General features: G+C 39.4%; 1 protein-coding gene across 2 annotated transcripts in view; it reads left to right on the top strand.

Annotated features, from left to right (window-relative positions):
- ZFPM2 (zinc finger protein, FOG family member 2) overlaps positions 1–25,789 on the top strand; it is a 535,407-nt gene that overhangs the window by 132,498 nt on the left and 377,120 nt on the right. The gene's annotated exons all lie outside the window — the stretch shown is intronic.

Below are 25,789 nucleotides of genomic sequence, written 5' to 3'. Positions count from 1 at the left end.
AAAAAAAAAGAAAGCTTTTACACATTCAGAAGAAAGGGTGGCATCAGTTAAAACTGCCATTAATGTCAATTTACACTGTAGTACCCACCTGATAAAACACTGCACACTTGCATACAACCAGGTTTTATTTTTGATAACTCAGCATGCCAAATTAAAGCAGGTTTGTATTGTCAGAAAAACATTCCCTAACCAAACTGTGTATTGAAGCACACATTTGGGCAGAACTGAATGTGATGGACCCATCCTAGTCTTAAGTGGTATGATAAATTAAGAGTACTGCATTCATTTCCAACTAAAGTGTGCATTTATAGTGAAATTTTCTGTTTTCATCATTAAAAATTCTAGTTTCTGTAAAATGGAGACTGAAATAGAGCATGAACTTGAGAATATTCAAAAAATCTTTGATAAGTGTAATATAAAGCAGGTGTAAATATATTAAAAAAGTGTCATAACACTGTACAGAGTGTTAAGGGCTCTGCATTTGATAAGCAAATTCTTAGCAAGCCTATGTTTATAAATGTAGAATATTCTCAAATTAGTGGGCAAAGAATATAACTTTGAAATATTTTTTCTAATAATTTATAATGTAACATTTTTCATTAGAAAAAATTCCTATATTTCAATCACATTTTCATCCTTGCATGACTTTGCAAATTACTCTGTGCTTTGCATGAAGAAGTGAAGAACTCCAATAGCAATTTTCTGAAACCAGCAGCTGGAAAATAAAATGCAAACAAAAATGAAGATACAGTATATCTGATTTATTATGATGTCATTCATAGTGTTGTTAATGACATACACAGATGCTTATATTCTGTACAAAGCACTGCAGGATTTTGTAAAAACAAGGTTTTGTATTAAAATGTATTTAACAGCATAAATCTATTTTAACTTTGAAAGTGCATATAAGATACTTCTCATGTCTCCATTTTAGACATTAACGTGATCATGATGAAAATTAATTGGCTAACCCAAGGGATTATTTTATTTTCTATAACAAAATAAAACAACTTTGAAAATTCAGTCTGTTTATTTTTCCTGATATTCAAAATGTATTCAAAATATCCCACTTTAAATTGCAATATTTTGGTCAGCATCAATTTAAAATAGAATATAAATGTATATTCTATTTTAATATCAGGATAGAATGAGAATTTTTGAAATGATAAAATAACATGGTTTTGAAGGGAATTTCAAAACATGTGTTGCACTGTTTGTTGTTCATGGGTAAACATTCATAATTAGCTTAATGGAACTAGTCCCCTTAAGAATTAGTTGATCATGTGGTCTCCACAGCGCTTTTAACAAAGTTGCCTTAGATGTAATATTATAAGCTTCCAGTAGTATATTCTAGCACTATCACTCTTTGGGGGAAAAATATCACTTACCTCAGCTACCCATCCTTATTATCATTATGGAAATAGCATTCTTTTGAAATGTGTAGTATACAAAGTATTGCAGCAACGGCTGGGATGAATATATGAAAAATAAATTAAGGTACAGAGCTCGATCCAAAAGGATCTACATATAGGTGCTAAGATCCTTTTGGGGAGGGATCATGCCTACCTACTTAATTGTATTGTACCAATCAATAGTTTTTATTGAGCGAGTTGAGTTCAGACCACTGAACTAAGTGCTTGGGAAAGTAAAATACAATAGAATTGGTAAGGCTGATGCCATCCACAAGGAGCTTACAGTGTAAAGGGAGACAGACAAAATAAATTACAAATAGGTAATCAGTAAATATATCAATGAAATTTATTGTGGGTAGAGAGCATTGTACTTTAAAAACTTGGGAGAGTACAATAAAACTGAGTAGGTAGGCATTTCCTTGCCCCCAAGGAACATATTCCTTGAGAAGCTGCGTGGCTCAGTGGAAAGAGCCCGGGCTTTGGAGTCAGAGGTCATGGGTTCAAATCCCAGCTCCGCCAACTGTCAGCTGTGTGACTTGGGGCAAGTCACTTCACTTCTCTGTGCCTCAGTTCCCTCATCTGTAAAATGGGGATTAAAACTGTGAGCCCCCCGGGGGACAACCTGATCACCTTGTCACCTCCCCAGCGCTTAGAACAGTGCTTTGCACATAGTAAGCGCTTAATAAATACCATCATTATTATTATTATATAATCTAGAGGGGGAAATGTAAATTAAATTATGGATTTGTACATAAATGCTGTGGGGTTGAGGGTGGGGTGAGAATATCAAGTGATTAAAGGTACAGATCTAACAGCATAGATGACGTAGAAGAGAGAGAGAATAGGGGAAATAAGGACTTAATTGGAGAAGTTGTCTTGCAGGAGGTATGATTATGTAACTAGGCTTAGCAGGTGGGGAGAGTGATCATCTGTCATCACATCTGTGTTGATGTGATTATCAAGAGGTGGAGGGAAGCGGGGCGGGGCAGTTCCAAGCCAGAGGTGGAATGTGGGCAAGGGGTCAATGGCAAGATAGATGAGATGAAATTACAATGAATAGAACAGTGCTTTGCACATAGTAAGCGCTTTACAATTGCCATCTTTATTATTATCAAAGTAGGGAGCTGCTACTGCTAACACCTGCTCCTCTATGTCATTATCATCAACGGTATTTATTGAGCGCTTACTGTGGACAGGGCACTGTACTAAGCGGTTGGGAGAGGACACTACAACAGAGCTGGTAGACTCTGCCAAGGAATGGCCTTTTGGCAAGAGCCCGGGGTTGGGAATTAGAAGACCTAGGTTCTAATCCCTGCTGTGCCATTGGTCCACTGTGTAACCTTGGGCAAGTCACTTCACTCCTCTGGGCCTTGGTTCCCTCATCTATAAATGGGGATTAAGACTGTGAGTCTTCCGTGGGACAGGGACTGTCCCCAACCTGATTTTCTTGTATCTTGTATTATACAAGAGAAGCATGATTTGGTGACCGCTCTATATGCTGGTGAGAGCAGAAAGAGAGATTCCCTAAAGATTCATTCATTCAATCGTATTTATTGAGCGCTTACCGTGTGCAGAGCACTGATTCAATTCTAGAGGTTTTGCTCTTAAGAACTGCTTTGGATGGTGATAATGGAGTTCTAAATATGAAAAATGGCCATTCCCTTCTCCCAAACCTTGGATTAGAACAGTGCTTCAGTGCTTAGAACAGTGCTTTGCAAATAGTAAGCACATAATAAATGCCATCATCATTATTATTATGAGAGAGTTATTTCAAAGGGGAAACTTTTTTCTATACCCAACACGATGCACTGTTTGATATTCATTGGATCACATTTATTGAGTGCTTAGAACAGTGCTTGGCACATAGTAAGCACTGAACAAGTACCATCATTATTATTGGGTGGATACTGTGTGCAAAGCACTGTACTAAGTGCTTAAATATTCAATAGCTATATGCAAATGTTTGCCACCCTCCATCAGTGACTATTCAATTTCTCTATTTCACGACTTTTTTGAACTCCTCTCCTACAATCAATAATAATAATAATGGCATTTATTAAGTGCTTACTCTATGCAGAGCACTGTTCTAAGCGCTGGGCAGGTCACAGGGTGATCAGGTTGTCCCACGGGGGGCTCACAGTCTTCATCCCCATTTTCCAGGTGAGGGAACTGAGGCCCAGGGAGGTGAAGTGACTTGCCCAAGGTCACACAGCTGACAGTTGGCAGAGCCGGGATTTGAACCCATGAACTCTGACTCCAAAGCCACTGCCAACTGTCAGCTGTGTGACTTTGGGCGAGTCACTTCACTTCTCTGAGCCTCGGTTCCCTCATCTGTAAAATAAATGCTCAACAAATATTATTTCCACTGAGCCACGCTGCTTCAAATATCAATCAATGATATTTGAGCATTTACTATGTGCAGAGCACTGTACTAAGTACTTGGGAGAGTGCTCTGCACACAGTAAGCGCTCAATAAATATGATTGAATGAAAACAATGCAACAGAATTAGCAGGCATGTTCCCTGCCCACAATGAATTTACAGTCTTGAGGGGAGAAATCTACAATCTGCTAGGTTCTGTTTACCTTCTCTTGGAACAGTGCTCAGCGCTTAGAACAGTGCTTTGCACATAGTAAGCGCTTGATAAATGCAATTATTATTATTATTATCTTTCATCTAGACTGTGAGCCCGCTGTTTGTTAGGGACTGTCTCTATATGTTGCCAACTTGTCCTTCCCAAGTGCTTAGTACAGTGCTCTGCACACAGTAAGTGCTCAATAAATACAATTGAATGAAATGAATGAATCTGGAAATGATGGGCAACTGCTGGAGGTTCTTTAAGAGTGGAGAGTTAGGAACTGAAATATTTTTTGTAGAAAAATTATCCCGGGCAGCAAAGTGAAGTACCGTCTGGATTGAGAGAGAGGGAGAAGGCAGGGAGATCAGTGATGAACATGACACAGTAATTAAAGCTGGATAGAAGGAGTCCTTGGATCAATGTGGTAGCAGTTTGGAGGAGAGGAAAAGATGGATTTTCATTATTTTTTTGAAAGGAGAATCAACCGGATTTGGTGACAGGTTGAATATGTGGGTTGAATGAGAGATGAGTCAAGGATAATGCTAAGGTTGTGGGCTTGTGAGACAGGGAGGATAGTGGTACTGTCTACAGTGATGGGAAAGTCACAGGGAGGATATGGTTTGGGAAGATGAGTTCTGTTTTGGACTGAATCAGTTTGAGATAGCAGAATTTTCAAGTAGAGATGCACTGAAGATAGGAGGAAATGTGAGACAGCAGATAAGGAGAGAGATCAGGGCTGGAGTGGTTGATTAGGGAATCATCCATGTAAAGATGGTAGTTGAAGCAGTGGGAGTGAATCAGTTCTCTGAGAGTGGGCAGAGGGGGAGAATAGAAAGAGGCCCAGTATTGAACCTTGAGTGACCTCCTTGAGGGTGTGAGACAGAGGAGGAAGTTGTGAAAGAGACTGAGGAGGACTGGTCAGAGAGCTACACGGAGAACCAGGGAAGGATAGTGTCAGTGAAACTAAGATTGGATAATGCTTCCAGGAGGTGGTAGTCCACATTCATTCATTCATTCATTCAGTTGTATTTAAGTGCTTACTGTGTGTAGTGTACTGTACTAAATACTTGGGAAAATACAATACCACAATAAACAGTGACATTCCCTGCCCACAATGAGCTCACAGTCTAGAGGGGAAGAGACAGACATCAATACAAATAAATATACATAAGTGCTCTAGGCTGGAGGCAGCTGGGTTGGGGTGGTGGAGAGAGCAAAGGGAGCAGGCGAGGGTGATGCAGAAGGGAGTGGAAGATGAGGAAAACTGGGGCTTTGTCTGGGAAGACTTCTTGAAGGAGATGGGTCTTCAAAAAGGCTTTGAAGGTGGGGGAGAGTAACTGTCTGTTTGATTTGAGAAGGGAGGGAGTTCCAGGCCAGAGGCAGAATGGGGGCCAGGGGTCAGTGGCAAGACAGGTGAGCTAGAGGCACATTGAGAAGACTAGCACTAGAGAAGCAAAATGTGAGGGCTGGTCTGCAGAAGGAGAGAAGTGAGGTGAAGTAGGAGGTGGTAAGATGATGGAATGCTTTAAAGTCAATGATGAGTAGTATTTGTTTGATACGGAGGTGGATGGGCAACCACTGGAGAATTTTGAGGGGAGGAGGATGACATGTCCTGAATATTTTTGTAGAAAGGTAATCTAGGCTGTGGAGTGAAGTAAGGACTTTAATGGGGAGAAGCCGGAGATTGGGAGGTCACCAAGGATGTTTATGCAGTAATCTAGGTGGGGTAGGATGAGTAGTTTCATTAATGTGGTAATAGCTTGAATGGTGAGGAAAGGATGGATTTTAGCGATGTTGTGAAGGTGGGACCATCAGAATTTGGTCAAAGGCACTGGTCTAGGAGGATTAACATGGAGTAGAAGCCATTGGATTTGGCAAGAAGGAGCTCATTGGTGATCTTGTGGCAGTATCCATGGAATGTAGGGAGTCAAAGCCAGATTGCATGGGGCAGTGAAAGCAGTGGATGTAGACAGCTCACTCAAGGAGTTTGTAGAGGAATGGTAGGAGGGAGATACTGTGGGGAAGAAGCCATTGTTAAGTGAATGGTTGAAGATGTCAGTCAAGGAGGGAATAGGTGTTTTGATAAGATGTGAAGGGATGGGATTGGATTCACAAGAGGAAGGAGAGGAGTCCAGAGAACTCTTATGAGTCTACTGAGAAAGAAAAGTTGATGAAGGGGCAGGAGGATGGAGAAACTGGTTGAGGACAAGAGGAGATTTTAGAAATTATGCCTGATAGTTTCAGGGGGTTCTTTCCCAAGTTTTTAGTTCAGTGCTCTGAACACAGGAACTACCCAATAAATATAGTTGATTGATTGAGATTTTATTAGTAAAGTATGTGGTCAGATCACTGTGGACAAGAATTGTGGGGTGGGCAGTATAGGCTTTGAAGATGGAGTTAAACTGAAAAAACTGACTCAGGCAACGGGATTGGTACTCAATAGAGATGGAGAAATAATGTTGCCGGGCATAGTTAAAGAAGGTAAGGATGAATTTTAGATGGGCAAAGCTGGCCTGATATTTAGATTTCCACCAGCAGTGCTTACAACTCATGTGTAGGAGTGGAGGTGATATAGAGCTGCGGATTAGTGGTCCAAGATTGGCAGGGAGAGAGGGAAATGAGGGCGTTGAGTTTGTTGGTAGTTATGGCTTTGATTTGTACACGGAGACAGTTGTATGTGTATGGAAAGCAAATGGGGCATGATTAGTGCAGTGCTCTGTACACGTTTAGCACTCAATCTCTAGTAAGTACTGATATTTTACCCGTGATTGAAATGGGGAAGGACTAGAAACATAGAATAAGGACCTTCAAAAGGAGGGAAAAAAAAAAGGCTAAATTTTAACCATTCCAAAATACCAGTAGTTAAAATTTGAAACTCCTGAAGAGGACATTTCAACATTAAGGCAAAGAAATTGTCAGTGAGAAACTACTCCAATTTTGCAGGTATTGCAAAGGTTGGGAAGGGTGGCTTCTTGCCCACCTTATCCTTCTTTTGAAGGCAGGGCCTCATTTCTCTACTCCGGTTCTTCATCTTGTCTTTTAAGTGTAATGCTATTGTGTGTGAAACTTCATTCTGGTTTACAATCTCAAGAGGAAACTTGACTCACGTCGTCTTCCTAAAATGCTCTTCAGTGCCTTCTTCCTGAGACTACTGTATAGATTTCAGAAATGCATATATGCTTATTTGAATATCCCATATTAAAAGAATAATAGACTTTTATAATAGATTAGTATGGCATGAAGTGAATCAGGTGTATTTTTGAGTTTGAGACCCAGAAGGGTGATAATTTATTGTAATGATTTAGGTTGAACCTGGTTAATAAATTTAATTAGCATATACAATTACCTGCTCAAAGCTGGAGATTTCCATTTGACTTTCTAGTAGAACATGTGACAACCATAGAAGAAAATATGTGCCAAAATTTAGTTGATAATAAGAAATAGCTCAGTGCAAACAAGCACTTAAATGAAAGCTAAACGCAGATTTTTCATGTGGTTACAACCTTTTTGTTCATCTAGAATTCATGTGATAATTTTGATAAAATAGAATTTGAAACATTTATCTTATAAAGTACTATTATAAAAATGTGGAGAATGCTTATATAAATGTAATGTGTACTTTCTGCAAATATTCTTCCGGGCGCTTATAAAATTCTTACCATCAAATGGAAGTGGAATTTGTGATTAAAATGATATTTGCTAATTTCTTGCATCTACAGTGTTATGGGGTTTCAGTGGGGACAAGGACAGTGTTTCAAGATGAGTGGGGGAAAAAAGGTTGGAAAAAAGAGAAAAGCAGAAGACACATCAGAGAAGTAGCATGGCCTATAGGAAAGACAACAGGCTTGGGAGTCAAAAGCCCTGCTTTCCAATCCTGGCTATGCTGCTCGTCTGCTTTGTGAGTTTGGGAATGTCACTTAACGGCTCTGTGCCTCAATTACCTCATTTGTAAAATGGGGATTAAGACTGTAAGCCCCTTGTGGGACATGGATTGTATTCAGCTTGATTAATTTGTGTCCACCCCAGCGTTTAGCTGAGTGCCTGGTACGTAGTTAGTGATAAATACCATAATGATGATAATAATAACTGTGGTATTTGTTAAGCACTTACTATGTGCCACACACTGTACTAAGCGCTGGGATTTACACAAGCAAATAGGGTTGAACACAGTCCCTCCCTGTCCCATGTGGGGCTCACAATCTCAATCCCCATTTTGCAGATGAGCTAAGGGAGGCACAGAGAAGAGAAGTGACTTGCTTAAGGTCACACAACACACAATTGGCAAAGCGGGGATTAGAAACCATGACAGCATGGCTTAATGGAAAGAGCACAGGCTCGGGAATCAGAGGTTGTGGGTTCTAGTCCCCACTCTGTGACTTGTCAGCTGTGTGATTTGGGCAAGTCACTTAATTGTTTGGTGCCTCAGTTACCTCATCTGTAAAATGGGGATTAAGACTATAAACCCCACCTGGGACAACCTGATAATGCTGTATCTCCCCCAGTGCTTAGAACAGTGCTTGGCACATAGTAAGCAGTTAACAAATACTATCGTTATTATTATACTGACTCCAAGACCCATGCTCTATCAACTATGCAAAACCCTCTTGTAAACACACTGCCCTCCCCATTTTTTGTCATAAACATAACCAAATGATCTTTCTTTTGAGTGGAGCAGTGGAAAGCACCCAGTGAAGCTTCCTCTTCCACACCTCTGCCAGCAGCCTGGCCCTTTCCTTCAGTGGTTTGGGGTACCATAAAAGGGCTTGTGCCAGGGACTACCCTCCCAAAGATTCTGGCCAGGGGATTTGCACTACTTTAATCCCAGTGACGATAGCTGCTTCTTCAGCACGGAGCAAGTTGGTGAGTTACAGGCATGACAGGGAAAGGGGCCCACTCTCTGTTGCATGTGTAAAATCCCTCTCTATAGGTAGTGGAAAATTTTAGTCACAATTTGATCTTATTTTTTAGTCTTTGGTCCTCATCATTAGAATTTATTGAGGACTTACTATGCAGAGTTTTACTAAGCATCTGATATACAATATGAATAAAAGGTACTGTCTCTATACAGATGATCACCATCTACTATTTCTATGCAGGAGCTACCCAAAAGTACATCTACATCCTTTCTCCTGATCTCTCTCCTTCTCTCTAGGCTCGCATCGCCTCCTACCTTCAAAACATCTCTACTTGGCTTTCTCCTGTCACCTCAAACTTAACTTGTCCAAAATAGTGCTTCTTATCTTCCCACTCAAACCCTGTCCTCCCCCTGACTTTCCCATCACTGTATATGGCACCACCAAACTTCCTGTATCATAAACCTATAGCCTTGGCATTATCCTTGACTCCTCTCCCTCATTCATTCATTCAATTCATTCAATCGTATTTATTGAGCATTTACTGTGTGCAGAGCACTGTACTAAGCACTTGGTAAGTACAAGTCGGCAATATATAGAGATGGTCCCTACCCAACAACGGGCTCACAGTCTAGAAGACGGGCTCACAGTCTAGATCTAACTATATAACTTTATCTAATAGTGCCTGTGTGCATGCCATGAAAAGGAATCAAATTTCTATTTTGTGTTAAAAGGCTGATGTTCAGCCTATAGGAAACATTTGTTTGTATTAATATATTTCCACTATTTCCAATAAATAATATATTAATATATTCATCAGAAATTGATAATCTGCTGAGAAGCACTTAGAATCTGAACATTCAAGCTACAGATACTTGTTACAGGTAGGGCGCATTGGAGGGAGTTTTTAGGGGGCATTCCTTAATAAGAAATTAACTCAGTCATTACTGTAAAAAAAGCAGAAATAGTATAATTTGATATGAAGCATCTCTTTCTACTAATAAGCCAAATCCAAAATGGAAAATAAGCCTCTGCAAATTCAATCATGATATTCAAGTAACATCCCCTTGCTACTTTTAATGCATTAAAGACAAGTATACCAAGCACAATAACATGAAATTTCTGAAAACATAACACCGTGTCTTAAACCACAAAACACAGCATCAGGTTCTGCAGGCAGATTCTCTGCCTGATCCTGCATGAGCCAGACCAACTTTAAATGTCAAATTATTTTAGCAACATTGCCCTATGCAAACCACATATTCAGTCTGTTGCCAAATCATGTGAGTCCCACCTTCACAACATTGCTAAAATCTGCCCTTTCCACTCCATCCAAACTTCTACCACATTAATAAAATCATTCATTCATTCAAGTGTATTTATTGAGTGCTTACTGTGTGCAGAGCACTGTACTAAGAGCTTGGGAAGTACAAATCGGCAACATATAGAGATGGACCCTACCCAACAACGGGCTCACAGTCTAGAAGGGGGAGACAGACAAAAAAACCCCCAAAAAACCAAGTAGACAGGTGTCAATACCAACAGAATAAATAGGATTATAGCTATATACACATCATTAATAAAATTAATAGAGTAATAAATATATACAAATATACACAAGTGCTGTGGGGAGGGGAAGGGGGAAAGGCAGAAGGAGGGGGGAATGGTGGGGGGAGGAGGAGGAGAGGAAAAAGGGGGTAGTAGACTGGGAAGGCCTCCTGGAGAAGGTGAGCTCTGAGTAGGGCGTTGAAGGGAGGAAGATTGATAGTGTGGTGGATGTGTGGAGAGAGAGCATTATAGGCCAGAGGTAGGACGTGGTCCAGGGATCGATGGCTGGACAAGCGAGAACAAGGCACAGTGAGGAGGTTAGTGGTAGAGGAGTGGAGTGTGTTGGCTGGGCTGTAGAAGGAGAGAAGGGAGGTGGAAGGAAGGGGCGAGGTAATGGAGAGCTTTGAAGCTGAGAGTGAGGAGTTTTTGCTTGATTCGAAGGTTGATAGGCAACCACTGGAGACTTTTGAGAAGGGTAGTGACATACCCATAACATTTCTGTACAGGAATAATTTGGGCAGGAGAGTGAGGTATAGAGTGAAGTGGGGAGAGACAGGAGGATGGGAGATCATCCTACCCCACCTAGATTACTTCATCAGCCCCCTTGCTGACCATCCAACCTCCTGTCTCTCCCTACTCCAGTCAATACTTCACTCCACTGCCTGGGCCATCTTTCTTCAAAAAAATTTCAGAACATGTCATCTGTCTCCTCAAAAACCTCCAGTGGTTGCCTATCCACTTCCATATCAAACAAAAATTCCTCACCACTGGCTTTAAAGCACTCCATCACCTTGGCCCCTCCTACCTCACTTCTCTCCTACAACCCAGCCTATGTACTTCACTCCTCTACTTCTAACCTTCTCACTAAGCCTCAATCTCACCTGTCTCGCCACTGACCCCTGGTCCACATGCTGCCTCTGGCCTGGAATGCCTTCCCTCCTCAAATTTGACAGACAGTTACTTTCGCCCGCTTCAAAAGCTTATTCAAGGCACATCTTCTCCAAGGGGCCTTCCCAGACTAAGTACAATTTTTCCCTCATCTCACATGCCCTTCTGTGTTACCGTGACTTACTCTCTTTGCCCTCCCCTCTGGCCAACCCCTCAACACTTATGTATATATCTGTAATTTTGTTTATTTGTGTTGATATGTCTTCCCACCCGTCGATTGTGATCTCGTTGTGGCAGGGAATAACACTGTTTATTGTTGTATTTTCCCAAGTGCTTAGTACAGTGCTTGCACACAGTAAGTGCTTAATAAATACAATTGAATGAATGAGTGCAGAGCAGTCAGGCGTGTGGTTTAGAGATTTGGGCCTGAGAAGAAGTTTTAGGAAAGGGGAAGAGTGAGCTGTGAGTGAGAGACAGGGGCGTCAAAAATGCAAAACAGTTAGAACCTAGCTGGAGGAATGAAGAGCTCAATCAGAGATATAGTGGAAGAAAGTAGATAGGTAAGAAGATAACTTCTGGTGGAGAAACTTAAATCCACTGGATATGGTTTGTATTTAATGTAGAGAGAAATGGGTAGCCTCTGGAAGTTCACTGAGTTATCACCCAATTAATGGAATTAATTGAGTGCTTACTGTGTGTGGAGCGCTATACTAAATGTTTGGAAGAGTATAAGAGGAACTCCTAATTATTTGTATACTGTAGAAGCTTGGATTTATTCTACCTTATGTCTTAAATTTAAGTAGGAAGGTGGTTTGTGTAGATTAGAATTATTGGGAGACCACTGTGCAATTGAAAGACACATTGAGGATACAGGTTTCACTTTCACTACCACCCTGCTCCTCTCCTCTCTCTCTCTTTCTTTCTCTCTCTCTCTCTGCCTCTTCTTCCCCCTCCCTCCCTTCCTTCCTTCATCCACCTCAGTCTCTCACTGTTTTTCACCAGCCCTAAAATGGGCTTGGAGATTACAGTTCTGATTTAGTTTCCTTTTTGATTGGGAAAATGTGGTAGATATAAGATCTGGGAAATGCCATTTGATGTAAATTAACAAAAACCTATGAAACATAGTTAACCATAGATACAGTCTGACAGTAAGAAGAATATTGTGGGTAGCAGAGGAAATCATAGAATGACTGTGTGTTACTCTGACAGTGAATTGGTATTATCTCTGCTATCAGATAATGCAGTTATCATTAATTTTCACATTTGCATTTCAATCTTTGGAAGGAAATGACTCTTGCCGGATGAAGATAAGAGTTCTGTACCACTATAATGAACCATCATTTTATCCCAATGCTTTGTATCCGTATGAAAATGAAGCTGAGGGGATGGAGAGGAAAGTGGAGGGGATGTGGAGGGGGGGTCAGAGAAACATAACAAAGTGTCAAAAATTACTACAGACTTTGGAACACTTTATGAAACAAGAGGAAGTCTAAATAAATCATCTATAGTGAAGTAGGTATGGATTGAAAGAAGGAAGCTTGGTTTCCTATTGGAGAAACAACAACCCTAAGGAATACAAACAAATTATCTTCATCATTCTTCCTTAAGTCAGTGTGGACCCAGTGTTTGGAACCAAGAAGCACTAAAACTCAGTGTACATTGTATTTAAAATGCAGGGCTCATATGATTCGTTGTCTGTTCAAAGTGTTCATTTGATTTTGCCAATAGAGTTGGGTCAACTCATTTCCTTTTATTTCTTTGGCCATGATTTATAGTTTGATTAGTTTTAGTGAAGTGGCATAGGTGATTTCAATAAGAAGCTTTCTAATTTTCTTGTCAACAACACAACAGGTTCTATTTCAGTAGCAGTCCACTCAGGATGAGCCTTGAAGAAAATAGATTCCCTTCTGTATCACCTCTGCATTTAGATGTGTACCCTTTTACCACTTGATTTTCACCTCATACCCAGCCGCACACCACTTACATACATGTTCTTAAACTTATTTATATTAATGTCTGTCTCCCCTTTTAGACTGTAATCTCCTGGTGGATAGGAATGGGTCCACAGATCCTTTTATTGTATTATACTCTCCCAAACACTTAGCACAGAGCTCGGCTCTCAGTAACCACACAGTGACTATCATTGATTGATAGGTCACAAACCTGATTGCAAGGAAGGAAACCTGATCTTTATTGTCTCTATATAATTATAGGCTGCAAGTCAATTAATAAAATAACATATTTACATCCTAATTGTTATCACTTCATAGGACTCTCCAAAGTAGGAAACTCAGTTTGTGCAAAGCTTCCTGGTTAAAGGATAAAATAGGTTTTATCCTAAGCTTTATTATAGACTTGTAACTTTATCTTAGCAACTGGACAGGTCATAAGGGGCCTCTGCAAAATAGAGAAAATAGTATTTGGCTGCTACATAAAGAGTATTATGCAAGTATTCTGTACTTGGATATGTGGTATTCTACACTTGGGTATGTTCAGTCCTGTTTGACTACAAGTGAGTTTTAATGACATTTACTCTTTATTTCAGCTGTGAAGAGATTTTTTTGACAGGTAACTCTAAACCAGTGCCCAGACAGTTGCCTGGATTGTTTGCTTAAATCACCTCTGTTAAATTACAACAATAGTAATTTGAGTAAAACTGACTCATAATGCAGAGAAGATAAATGATTCAAGTTGTGTAGGTTGAACTCTCTGTAGGTGATAGGGTGATAGGCAAGAGTAGATTTAGATATTGAAACCCATAATTTATTAAATATTTTGTAGCATCTGTAGTAGTAATAGTGTTGAAAGCTTAATGTGGGCAAAATACTCACCTGTAATAGCCAGAAGAGAATATATGGTGGGATTGGGAAAGAAGCTTCTGTTTCTTCCGTAATTACTATTAAGTACTTCTTTTCATTTTATAGTCTTAGGAGACCATTTTGGTCCTTGTTACAGGATCTGCACATTATATGCAGCCGTGCAAAATGGTTTCCTAATGGTCTGAAAATTGTTAGTGCACTCTATATTCACCTCATTCTCAGCCCCACAAGCACTTATGTACTTGTCCTGTAATTTATTTACAATATCTGTCTCTCATCCTAGACTATAATCTCCTGTTGGCAGGGAATGTGTCTACCAAATCTGTTTTGTATAATACTCTCCCAACCTGACTCTCAAGATGTCATGAGTTAATTCATAAAACTTTTGTTACATCAGCCTAACAACCATCCTTAGCTTCTATTTCTTAGGATTGAGTGCATATGTTTATATATTCAGCTATTTCATCCTATTTTTGTATTATTTTCTGTTACATCCCTGTTTTTCTTCTTTCTCCCTGTATTTGTAATTTTTTTTAATTACCTGATTCTCCTGCTTGATCGGAAGATCCTTGACTGAAGGGAACATGTCTCTTGCTTCTGTTTTCCTCTCCTAAGCACTTAATTCAGTGTTTTGTCCTACATAGGCACTCAATAAATATGATTGCTTGAATGGATTGATTCTATTTATGTTACTTAGTAGTGGTAGATTCATGCTATATGGCTACTAGAAGCTGAGATAATTAGCTGAGAGTTCAGCAGACATTATCATTCAGCTAATGAGTGAAGTCCAAGGGCAGTTTATGTTGCTGATCCACATTGTTAAAGTGGCAGTGTATTTTCAGTCTGTCTAATTTGCCAATTTCATTGTATAAACCTGGAAAGACTACTTTCATCAACAGCTGAAATGGTCATTCAGTGACAAAAATATTCTGAAAAGTAGTTTCAGTAAATTTAGAAATGCTCAAGTAGATCACCTAAATTCTACTGGCTGTCACATAATGAAATCAAGTCTAAAGGCTTAATACAAGGTCAGTTGTATCTATGGGTCCTTCAATAAGGCAATTATAAGGGAGATTGTTGTTACCAATCAATCATATTTATTGAGCACTTACTCTGAGCAGAACACTTCACTAAGCACTTGGGAGAGTACAATACAAAAGAGTTGGTAGACACATTCCCTGCCCATAATGACCTTATCTTCCATAAGGTTTGGGAAACTTTCTTGTGAAATCATAGGGACCAATAAAAAGATTGTTTAAACTATTAAAAGAAAAAAAATGTGCAAAACTCTGTCAAGTTAAGGAAATTGACTTGTTCTTGTTGTTGCCCTAGAGTAGGGCAGAAAAAAATAGTACCTGTAGAGTGTTGAGATCTTAAATTATAATTTAGGTAATTCAACAGGGATTCAAGGAACATATACATAATAATACATTGTTTCTTCTAATTTGATCCACAGAGAGACCTTTAGAATCTGGCAGGAAGCACTGCACTTTTCAGCTGACTCCACTGTATTTTTGTTATAAAAACACTACTAATTGCATAGGACTAGGAGACAAAGTCTTTTTTTCAAAGGAGATGGGTTGAGAATCAAAAGGGTCATGTAATTGGTCCACAACAACTTTTTGTTCTTTGTTGTATTTTTTCTCATTAACTCAGCCAAGATGATTACATATGGAACATTGTCTAGCAACAATTTTAGGTGAGTGATTGATGAGCAGGTACATTAGTGTATTCCACTAATGATGACAGTTAGGCATTCTAATAAAAAAAAAACTGCTTATATTCCAAACAGTGGATTCAGTCAAATAAAAGAATATCTGAAATTTTACATTACATGAGTACTAGTTTATGGTATTTTTGCATTCCCCTTAAATAATTTGGTGGGGGAAAAAAAATCTATGTTCCCCAAAAGCATTTTTACTTTTTTCTTAATTATGAAATGTAAATATTTTGAATAATCTAGGTTTGGTTAGTAATAAAAGCAATATAAATTATCTACCCAGTACATCTGACAAGTACTGAAAATTGTATGTAGGAGGTTCAAAGGATACAAAAGGAAAAATCTTTTCCACAAAGCTCTCATTACATCTTAGCTATCCCCAGTTATCCTGGAAGCTCTGGTATGCAGATGGTAAGCTTATGAAATTTGTGTAAATTGTACAATAGAAATATCATTGGGTTCAAATAGGTTTGATGAAAATAATCTTGGACAAGAAATCTAAATTATTAGAAGTTTTTTTAGAAATTATATAAAGTTTAAATACGTTAGTATTCTTGAGGAAGATTTAAATGAGTTCATGGATAATAGATGCATGCTGAAGGGAAACAGTAAGAACATTAGATGATAATGAAGATGGATGTCAAGTGGGGGAAACTATTACACTGTTCTTTCAAGGTTCCTTTCAAACCGCTGTGGGTGACAAATACTAGACTAAATGCAGCTGTAGATTGTCCCAGTTTGGCCATGTTCTTATGTTCTCTCTGCAATTTTAGGGACATTGTTAGGAAATGTATTATCCTTTATTGTGAAAAGGATTATTATAAGGTCAGTTTTTTCTTTTTTAAAATTCTTCACTTTCCACCATTGCCTAGTGTTCGCAAATGGGGCTCATTCATTAAACTGAGACTGAGTATTTTTCGGAAAAAAATGGAATCAAATTACTGTGATGGAGCTATTGCTTGGGACATTTGGATATATTAGGTAATAGTCCATAAGTCCAGCCCAGAAATCTAATAGTTTTGTGGTTTCTTTTGGCCAAGATTGTAGAGGGCAACTTTCATAGTTCTAAAGTCAAAAGTCTAAGTGCAGGCACCTAAATTTTGGAACATTTTCCAGACCACTTTCATGCCAGAAAAATGCTTAAAAATGTTAAATGTCGCTAATCATTTACATTTTGCATTACATGTCTCCAATATAATGAAAGTTGGAAAACGCTGAATAGATAATGTTCTTCCAAGTCTTATACTGTCAGTATTGTAATTTTCATTGTTCAGAGACTGAATATGTGAACTCTTAAAACTATGTAAGCACTGGTATTCTTAGAATCAAGAAAGGTATGAAATGGTAGCTTTTTGAACCTAATTTCTAAATGGTGTCATGTAAATCCAGGTTGCCTTATTTTTATTAACTGTTAAATGGGAATGAGGCATTTCTGTCACATAAAAAACATTTTGTAAGGATTGTAAACCTAATGTTTGGAGTCTTCATTAAAATACAGTTTTATGTTCATGTTCTATGCCCTTGTTCAAAGTGAATACGAACATATCACAACATTCATTTTTATATTAGAATGTGGATTTCTTCTTGTTCTCTGAACTACCCTGACTTGTTGCAACTCATTTTTGTTATCTGGTAGACCTGTTTATTTTGGTTTTTATTTCTAAGTACCCAGATAGCTATAATGTGGACATTATAAGATATTGGCTGACAGTGAATCATACAGGAAGCATTTAAGCTCCCAAATCAGAGGTTCCAAAGATAATTTATATCTTGATAATTTATATCTTTGGGACCTCTGATTTGGGAGCTTAAATGCTTAAGATTTTTTTTTTTTTGAAATAAGAAGGGTAGATGTAGAATATGACAAATTGTATGACAAAATTAAACCCTTTGGTTAATCAAAAACTTAAATCTATATTCATTTAAAGAAAATATTTTCAGAATAAAAGGTGTGATTGGCCCACTGGAAATTACATGCCCAATTACATAGTAATGGTCATTTATCATAAAAAATTAAATCAGATTTTCAATCTGATTTTAGCTCTCTTCCTCCCTTCAAGGCCCTACTGAGAGCTCACCTCCTCCAGGAGGCCTTCCCAGACTGAGCCCCCTCCTTCCTCTCCCCCTCCTTCCCCTCTTCATCCCCCCCACCTTACCTCCTTCCCTTCCCCACAGCACCTGTATATATGTATATATGTTTGTACGTATTTATTACTCTATTTATTTATTTATTTTACTTGTACATATTTATTCTACTTATTTTGTTAATATGTTTTGTTTTGTTCTCTGTCTCCCCCTTCTAGACTGTGAGCCCACTGTTGGGTAGGGACAGTCTCTATATGTTGCCAACTTGTACCTCCCAAGTGCTTAGTACAGCGCTCTGCACACAGTAAGTGCTCAAATTGAATGAATGAATGAATGAATCTGGAAAATGGAACCAAACAGTTCCAGCAAATTATATTGCATTAAGGTTGATATATCATACATGATGGTTAATGATTAAAAGTAGATAAAACATTCACCTACACCTGTGTATGCCTCCCTCTCATTCCTTCATTCTTTCAATTAAATTTATTGAATGCTTACTGTGTGCAGAACACTGTACCAAGAGCTTGGGAGAGTACCGTACAACAAACAGACACATTCCCTGCCCACAACAAGCTTACAGTCTAGAGGTGGGGAGAAATACATTAATATATAAAAAAATTATAGATATGTCATAAGTGCTGTGGGGCTGGGAGCGAGGAAGAAGAGAGGGAACAAGTCAGGGCAAAGCAGAAGAGAGTGGGGGAAGAGGAAAGGCTTTGAAGGAGGGTAGAATGATTGTCTTTCAGATTTGAGGAGGGAGGGCATTCCAGGCCAATGGCAGGACATGGGCGAGGAGTCAGCGGCAAGACTGAGGCACAGTGAGAAGGTTAACATTAGAGGAGCGAAGTGTGTGGGCTGGGTTGTAGTAGGTAGGAGGGGGCAAGGTGATGGAGTGCTTTAAAGCAATGGTGAGGATTTTTTGTTTGATGTGGAGGTTGATGGGCAACCACTGGAGTTTTTGAAGGAGTCAGTAGACATATCCTGAACATTTTTGTAGAAAAATAATCTGGGCAGCAGAATGAAGTATGGACTATCTTGGAGGCAGGAGGCTGGGAGGTCATCAAGGAGACTGATGCAGTAATCCAGGCAAGATAGGGTGAGTGATTGTATTAACGTGGTAGCAGTTTGGATGAAGAAGATAGGGCAGATTTTAACCATGTTGTGAAGGTGGACTGATAGGACTTAGTGATGGATTGGATATGTGGGTTAAATGAGAGAGAAGAATCAAGGATAATGACAAAGTTAAATGTGTGTGACACAGGAAGGATGGTGGTGCTGTCTACAGAGATGGGAAAGTCAGAGAGAGGACAGGGTTTGGGTGGGAAGATAAGGAGTCTATCTTATCTATTTTGCCACCACTGACCGCTTTTCAACATCCTCCTCCTAGCCTGGAACTTCCTCCCCATCCATATACACCGGGCCACCACTCTCTCCATCTTCAAAGAATTAATAAGGTCATGTCTCCTCCAAGAAGCTGCTTTCCCTAATTAAGCCCTTTCTTCCCTGGCTCACTCCCCCTTCTGCATCGTCTATGCACCTCAGTCTGTAACATTTGGACATCTTATATTCTTCCCACCCCCAAACCCACTGCACTTATGTACATGTGTATATACATAAATATTGTATTATTCATATCAATATCTGTCTCCCCTTTAAACTGTAAGCTTGTTATGGGCAGGGAACATGTTTGCTCATGCTGTTGTAATGCACTCTCCCAAGCTCTTAGTACACAACATATAGTAAGCACTCAATAAATAAATTCATTCATTCAATGGTATTTATTGAGCGTTTATGCAGAGCACTGTACTGAGTGCTTGGGAAGTACAAGTTGATAAATATGATTGATTGATAGGATGATATGAAATGATGAGTTCTTTTACTTTGAGGTAAAGCTGCATCTGCAGGCCAGTGGTTACTGACCCAATTAATGGGTTTCACTTGAACTACCCTTCCAATTTTACTTTGGGATATACTTTCATGAATGCAAAAGTGGAGAAATGCCTGACAGTTTTAATAAAATAAAATGAAAGTAGCATTGGAATTAACTTCACTAAAATGCATGAAATATAGAATATGAAATCAGTAATGTCTTTCCTATCCTCTAGGTATTTAATATTAATCTAGACAAAATTCAAAAAATTCTACTTTGCTGGACTATAAGCTCAGACCCTAAGTTAGGCAAAGATCCATTGGCAAGATCATAAAATTGCAAGCTACAAATAAGTTGTTCTAAATCATCATTCTGAGTGAGCTTGGAAAACACAGAAATAATTAGCCAGAGCTGTCATCGTGGTTATAAAATTCTACCATGGCTTTTCCCCCCTTACTCTCGTGATCACTGTCTTGTTTTCCCTCCCACATTTTTCACCCCCATTCTTTCTAGTATAGCCTTCTCTGTTACATTTTTCATTCAGTCTGATTGTCATAATAACAAAACCTTCCCCTTTGTAACATTCACCATCTGTTACAGCATTGCTTTATTTCTTCACCTCTCTGATGTTTTGTTTCTTTTTCAAAACATGACTGAAAGGCCATCTTTTCTCTCCTTTAAAAAAAATGATATTCTTAGAAATGTCATACTTTAGGGTTTTGATTAAAGCCTGTGAAATGGAGCTTTGGGTGGATGATACGGTTGTTAGATTACTTTTACATTATGTTTCTAAGAAGTGAGAGAGCCCGATTCTCCCAGGCTGCTAATCATTTTCTGGACTTCCAGGAGGCCTAGACTACACCACTGTCTTGATTCATTTCTGGAGAAGATGCGACTGTATCCCAACTGTGTCTAAACTTGTATCTATCCCAGCATTTAGTACAGTGCCTAGCACATAGTAAGAGCTAAACAAATTTCGAGAAGCAGCTTCATCTGGCAGATAGAGCACGGGCCTGGGAGTCAGAAGGTCATGGGTTCTAATTCCAGCTCTGCCACTTGTCTGCTGGGTGACTTGGGCAAGTCACTTCACTTCTCTGTGACTATTAACTCATCTGGAAAATGGGGATTAAGACTGTGAGCCCCATTTTGGGTGGGGACTGAGTCCAACCTGATTAGCTTATGTCTACCCCAGCACTTAGAACAGTGATTGACACATAGTAAGTGTTTAACAAATACCATCATTATTGTCATTATTTGATGGGCTTCAACCAGCCTGTGGTTTAGGGGCCTGGGTACACCAGAGCACCAGTGAACATGCTAGCCTGATCAAGGGCCCCAAAGCCCTGTGGCAGTTTGAGGGCTCCTCTTGAATCCTGGATTGTTACAGGGATAGCAAAATATCCCTGAGGGGTCTTCTGGTCCAATCTGGGATACCTCCCACTTTGGATGCACCCAGAGTAAGAAGCTGGTGGTTTGGAAAACTGAAACAGAAGAGATTCTTCTAATACTTATGCAGATATTGACTTAGAATATGCACAAACGTACACATGTACAATACATGTATGTGTAATATAGATGTCGAAATCCATAAGTAGGAAGGTTTTCATCTTCAGTATATTGCAAATAAAGTAGGGCCCTACTGTAATATTATTCCCCCTGTCTCTGATGAGGTACTCACAAGGCAAATATATTTCTGAGATGGATTTTGCACTAGAAAATCCCATTTGGTAAATTTGCTTTGGTAAATCTAACTCTTAGCACCAAAGTTATGTTTGCTGGGAGATAGCCAGTAAGAAATAATATTTGTGTATAACGTTCCACAGAACCGACCCCTAGACTCGAGATGGTGTCCTATCCAGTTCACATGTGAATTAAGTCCCTATTTGCTCCAATTGTAGAGATTCTAAGCATCACTCTGCATCAACTAGGGTGATCAAAATTGGTAACTTGAATAAGATATAGACAGGAGTCTTGAGGAGAGGTATAAACAGCTTCATCATCCCTAGAATTGGCTGATGGGTTTGTAAGGCTTAATGTTGTGGGAAGTCAATCATAAGAAGGCTTGTTGGAAGAGATGGAGTTTTAGGAGAACATTGAATATGAGGAGAGCTGTAGTGTGTGGGATTTGAGGAGAGTGGGAATTCCAATCCAAGGGAATGGTGTGGAGGAATGGAGGTGGGAGAGATCAGAGTGAGGAACAGCTTGGAAGTTGGCTAGGAAGGAACAAATAGAGCAAGTTGTGGACTAGAGTGTGAAGAGGAAAGATGGAGTGAGTTGGACAACAACTTTGCTAAGGTTTTCCTTTATATGAAGGGATTAAGAAATTCAGTGGGTTGTGAGAAGAGGAGAGCATTACATACCATTACAGTGAGTTCATGACGTTTTTTAGTTATCAAGAATTTGTTGGAAATGTTTGATTTGGCCTTTTCAGACATTACTAATTCATATCATTTTTTACAATGCTCTAGCCTGTCATCATTGTAAGATTTGAACGTAGAAAGAAGGAAAACATTTCCTGTGGGTCAAATTTGATGGTTCAACAGCAATCTGAGTTATAGTTTAATAAACAAAACTGTATCCAAGGAGAGAATGTATTTTCTACACTCTTACATCAAATGGAAGTTTTAGTAAATATTAAAACTCTGAGAAGCAAGTAGGTTACTTTCATTTTATAATTGACATCTGAGTTGGCTTCAGAAAGAAGCAGAATGTGAGAAGAGAGAATATAACTTAGTTGCGTTCCCCACTAGAGTCACAGTTTGGAGTGGAAAAGAGTTGAAATATTAATAATTATGGTACTTGTTAAATGCTTACTATGTGCCAGGCACTGTTCTCAGGGCTGAGGTAGTTACAAGCTAATCAGGTTGGACACAGTCCCTGTCCCCCACTGGGCTCACAGTCTTAATCACAGTCCAGATGTTAGGAAGTCTGGCATCCATCATTCCAGAGAGGAAGAATGCTCATCACATTATTCATCAGAGTTTGGATTCACGTGATAATGGGGAAGTCAAAGCTGCTGTTTTCACTGCTGCCAACTTCTCTGCACAGTCAAAAGATTTTGCTGTGGGAATTTGCAACAAAATCAGTGAAATGATTCAAGGTGTATATGCCATATAATTCTAAGAAGCTAGAGTTATTTTTGAATGGACTTAAATGCTCCCTCTTTCTTCATACTTCTTCAGGCATTTGGACCATTTTAGGTCCATGTTTCAAAATAAATATGCTGTAATTATGCAGTCATCCTTGTTAAAGCAGAGCAGCAACAAAATTCTCACTGCTTCTCCCCTAAAATTGAAGTTATAAACTGATGGGTTTTATTGGCAAAAGAGAGTAATAAGCTTCCCGAAAATACATTATCAGTTGACCCCTTGTCTGCCAAGAAAGGAATCTCCTTCTCTGTATGTCCCCAAGTTCATTAGACACCAAATGAAAATGAACAGAATGCAAATATTCGAAATTTGTAGTCACTGAAATCATTTTGAAAACTATTCCACTCAAGATGTCTAGGAAATCCACTGCTTTGGGGAACAACTTCAAATAGGATAGCATGCACGTTTACAATAATGCACAGTAGCATTTTGTTCTAGATGGAATTGCTGTTAAAATTGAAATACATTAGTCGACTTTAATTTTAACTTCAGTTCCGTCCAGAAAAAAATTGCAAGGGTATTATTCTACTTTTAATTAGAAAACATTTAGTTACCTACCTCCTTTCTTCCCTACCTTCTCCTCACTGGAGGTTTTTCATCGCTCTTCCAAGGTGCACAAGGAGTAGACTGTAGTAGCAGTAGGAGTAGTAAATGAAGTCATCCTTCTTTGCCGCTAGCCAGCATAAATTATTCCTCATTTTGGGTCCTGTTCTGCCCTTTATGTGTGAGAGAACCCAGATCGTATTGAGGGAGAGCCACTCACTCTTGGGATCACTCTGGCTCAGTGGAAAGAGCCTGGGCTTGGGAGTCAGAGGTCATGGGTTCTAATGCCAGCTCCACCACTTGTCAGCTGTGTGACTGGGCAAGTCAATTAACTTATCTGGGCCTCAGTTACCCATCTGTAAAATGGGGATTAAGACTGTGAGCCCCATGTGAAACAACCTGATCACCTTGTATGTACCCCAGTGCTTAGAACAGTGCTTTGCACATAGTAAGTGCTTAACAAATACTATCATTATTATTATACTGTGGAGGCCACCTCAGAATTAGCTATGTGCTCTGTATCAACCCTGGCTCCCATGAAGCCTGGAACTTCTGGCAGGAAACAGGCAGCAGAGAAATCTATGTTAATCTGGATACTTGTTTTGTTTGGTTGTCTGTCTTCCCCTTTCTAGACTGTGAGCTCATTGTTGGGTAGGGATTGTCTCAGTTGCCAAATTGTACTTTTCAAGCACTTAGTACAGTGCTCTGCACACAGTAAGCACTCAATAAATATGATTTAATGAATGAATGAATGAATAATCCCTATTTTTCACAGATAATTGAGGAATAGAGAAGTGAAGTGACTTGCCAAAGGTCACAGAGCAGACAAGTGGTGGAGCCGGGATTAGAAGCCAGGTCCTTCTGACTCCCAGGCCCATGCTCTATCCACTACACTATGTAATATATGTTTCCAAGAATCTGTAATGATTTGCAGGAATGGCCAGTTCCTGAAGTCTTTGAGATCACATTCTCTGTCATCCAGTTCTTGGAAGCTGATTCTATTGAAAAATGATTTTTTGTTTTTAACCAGAAAGAGGCCTGTCTGAAGGATCCTGTGAATCCTGGTGTCCTGGGGACTTAGAGCCAGAAGTTGTCATTCTGCTATTTAGATGATGTCAAGGACTAGAAGTGACTTCTGCTCTCTCTAGCTCCTTGTGGGCAGGAAACATCTCTACTACCTCTTTAATATAGAATTATGATAATAAAAATAATAATGGTATTTGTTAAGCATTTACTATGTGCAAAAGACTGTACAAAACATTGAGGCAGTTACAAGCAAATAGGGTTAGTCACAGTCCCTGTCCCATTTGGGGCTCACAGTCTCAAATCCCCATTTTACAGATGAGATAACTGAGGCACAGAGAAGTGAAGTGAGTTGTCCGAGGTCACACAGCGGTCAAGTGGCGGAGCTGGGATTAAAACCCATGAGTTTCTGATTCTCGGGCCCCTGCTCTATCCACTAGGCCATGAAGCTTGTTGTGGGCAGGGAATATGTCAGTTCATTGCTATATTGTACTATCCCAAGTGCAGGGCAGTGCAGTGTTATGCAGCGATTGTCTGACTGACTATTCTTCCAAGCATTAGAGTACAGAAAGGGTTCAATAAATACCTTTGATTGATCGATTAACTTGAACGCCTTCAAAACTGGCATCACTTTTTTCCTTAAGTCTACTTTTCATCTTTATGACTTGCATGTCTAAATTTGCACAGTTGTTGTTTGTCATTGGAATTATTCTTTGCTAATCCATCTTTATTATTCATTTTTCTCCCGAGCCTTGATGATGAGGGAACAGGTTACCCCACTTGTCAAGTACCCACTCCTTCCCATGGGCCTCAGATCTCCAAGGGCAGTGTTCGTGCTTTGGGATCCCTGATCCAAATATCCTGATTGTTTCAGTCTTGCCGAGATGGGCCATCTTGCTCAGTCGGGAAAAAGAGTCAATGATGATGATACTACTATTACTACTAATACAAATGATAATAATGATAATGGTATTTAAATATTGGGAAAGCGGCTTGGCCTAGGAGAAAGAGCAGGGGCCTGTGAGTCAAAGGACCTGGGTTCTCAGTTCCCTCATCTGAAGGATGGGAACTCAGTTCCTGTTCTCCCTCCTACTTGACTGTGAACCCCATGTGGGACCTGATTACATTATATCTGCTCCAAAGCTTATTACAGTGCTTGGCACATGGTAAGTAATTAAATACCATAATTATTATAATTACTATTATTAGTTGCTTATGTCAAACCTCTGGGGTATTTACCACTGGGGTAAATACAAGATAATCAGTAAAAACAGTCCCTGTTTATCATATAGTCCGAGA

This window comes from Tachyglossus aculeatus, chromosome 4, assembly GCF_015852505.1.
Source record: "Tachyglossus aculeatus isolate mTacAcu1 chromosome 4, mTacAcu1.pri, whole genome shotgun sequence".
Taxonomy (NCBI): Eukaryota; Metazoa; Chordata; class Mammalia; order Monotremata; family Tachyglossidae; genus Tachyglossus; species Tachyglossus aculeatus.
This window is presented reverse-complemented; position numbering and strand designations above follow the sequence as displayed.